Genomic DNA, 2,812 nt, shown 5'->3' on the forward strand with positions numbered 1-2,812 from the left:
GACTCTGGAACAGGCGTCGTCCTGCTTTCTCAAAGGAATGTGGACTTTTAAAGTAACATTTGATCTGTTCTACCCTTAAAGAGTGTCTTTTGCAGAGCGAGGCACTGCTGAAGCTTATGGCAGAATGCACTTATTAGCTTTTTTTTCTTCTTTTCTTTGTGACAGGCTAATGTGACTGACTGTGTAAACATAATTTAAGGACATTGGTTATTTTTAACTTTTTTTTTAAATAATAACACTCCTAAAGGAGGGTTCGGGCAGGAAACTTCTTGTTAAGTACTCGCCTAATTGAGCAAATACAAGTAGTCCTCAACTTATGATCAGAATTGAACCCAACATTTATGTTGCTAAGTGAGGAATGTGTTAAGTAGGTTTTGGCTCATTTTATGATATTTCTTGTCACATTTCAATCACTGCAGTTGTTAAACTAGTAACACGGTTGTTAAGTGAATTTGGTTCCCCGTTGACTGCTTGACCCTGGGACATTGCAACCATCATAAATGTGAGACAATTGTCAAGCATCTGAATGTAAATCACGTGACCATAAGGATGCTGCCAAGGTCCTAAGTGTGAAAAATGGTCATAAGTCACTTTTTTCAGTGCCATTGTAACTTCAAATGGTCACTAAATGAACTGTTGTATGTTGAGGACTACCTGTATAGAGGAATTCCACCATTGAAGGCCTAAGACTTGAGCAATACTGCTTTATGAGAGTATACTTGGAATACTGCATCCAGTTTTTATTGCTACGATGTAAAAAAGATGTTGAGATTAAAGAAAGAGTGCAGAGAAGAGCAACAAAGAGGATTAAGGCACTGGAGGCTAAAATATGCAAAGAAGGGGTGCAGAGAATTTTTGTGATGACCCGTAGTCTCAACATAACCCAAAACATATATTAAAGTCCAGTAAGGCCTTCAACTTAACTTCACTATTTTATTTGGCACAGTTTAAAATCACAAAAGTAACTAATGAGGCAAACAGAAAACCAAAACAAACCGCACTGATGAGAGTTCCGAAGCAAACCAAGATAACTAATCATAAACTCCAGGAAAATAACCGAAAAAAGTCCATGGGAAGAATGCCAACAAAGATAACCTCTTTCAAATTGAACACTAAATTGACTCCTGCAAGCCATGAGGAAGATCATGTAGAGTAGAAGATCTTGAGTAGACCTCACTTTTCCCTGATCCTCTCCTCCCTGCGTGATGTAGGATGGATAGGGGATGGGCCTGGATCCTTTTCTGACTGCTCAGCCAGCCTCTGCCCTTCCCCAGCCTCCTCCTCCACCTCTGGAGCCACATTCCCACTCCCTGTTGGCTGTTCCTCCTCTTCCTCAGAGTCAGTCTCCACCAGGGGCATGACAATTTTGCTCCAACTCATTTAAAGGACATCAGGTTGAGGTGAATAGGGACTAATAGCAATTTACAATAGTGCTGCACAGCCCATAACAGGTAGGCACACACGCACACACACACACAAACTCACACCTTACTTAATGAATTTTTTGTTAGGGAAAGTTTGCACCTCTCTTCTTGCATAACACATCAAGTGAATAACAGACATGGGGCTCTGTTCTGCTTTCAAATACTTAGGATTTTATTAAACGAAACAGGAACTGAAATTAAAGAATTGGTTCTGTGTATTTTGAAAAAATTGCATTTTTCACTATTACAGTCTAATCATGGGAGTTTTCCCACAAAGTCTTTGTTTTTTATCTATTAAATATGATTGTTGAGTTAAAGAGCTCACACTCATCTTGTTCATTTTCTTTATGCTGAGCATTAATGTGTAAGACTATGAAAGTTTTGCACCAATCTTTCTGTAATCTGTATCTTCCAAGTGACCCCAAAGAATTAATTTCCATGCTTTACATCACTAGCCAGTTGCAAAATCAGGTGAAATTCCTGAAGAAGATTTTTTGTTCACTTTTTTCCTCTCTGGTCGGTCTAAATTCAGAATTGTGAGCTGCTTATGTACTGCAAAGAAATGTTAAACTTCTTTTAGAACAATTATCTGGCTGCCAAACCATGGAAAACTGGCAGCTAGAGTATGGACATCGGAAATTGTGACTCTTTTCATGATGATTTTTTTAGATATGGAAGAAATTTGATGATAGCTGAGTTTGAAATCATTCAAAATATAGAAGCAATCATTTTATGCATCCAAATTTTTATAGAGAAAATTCCAATTGTAATACTCACACTGATTTTTACTATTAGGAATGTCTGTTATACATTTTGATGAGCACAAGTTATTTTGCATAGTACAGATTATTCTCTCATCTTTAATTATTTGTGTTTATTTATACCCCACCTTTATTATATTTATAAACAACTCAAGGTGGCAAGTATGCCAATACTCCTTCCTCCTCCTATTTTCCCTACAGCAACAACCCTGTGAGGTGGGTTGGGCTGAAAGAGAGAATGACTGGTCCAAGATCACCTGGCTGGTTTTCATGCCTACGGCAGGACTAAAATTCCCAGTCCCCCAGTTTCTTACCTGGCGCCTTAATCACTAAACCTCCTCTTCTCATTCTGTGGGACAAATCATTAATAAGCACTTGTAATGTCCAGTGCTAAGGAGAGATGGAATAAGATAAAGAGATGCCTCAGTATCAGCAGTGTACATCATAAAAATCAGAATCAGTTTTATTTTATCACTGGCATTAGAGAAAAATTGAAATAAATGTATTCTCTGGTGACACATGTACAAATTTTGATACCTGCATGGACCTAGAACACCTTCCCACCAGTGGTGGGATTCAAAATTTTTTACTACCTGTTCTGTGGTGGGCATGGCATGGCTTGGTGGG

This window comes from Notechis scutatus, chromosome 1 (genome assembly GCF_049901735.1).
Source record: "Notechis scutatus isolate UNSWTSFEM ecotype Mainland chromosome 1, rNotScu1.2, whole genome shotgun sequence".
Lineage (NCBI taxonomy): Eukaryota > Metazoa > Chordata > Lepidosauria > Squamata > Elapidae > Notechis > Notechis scutatus.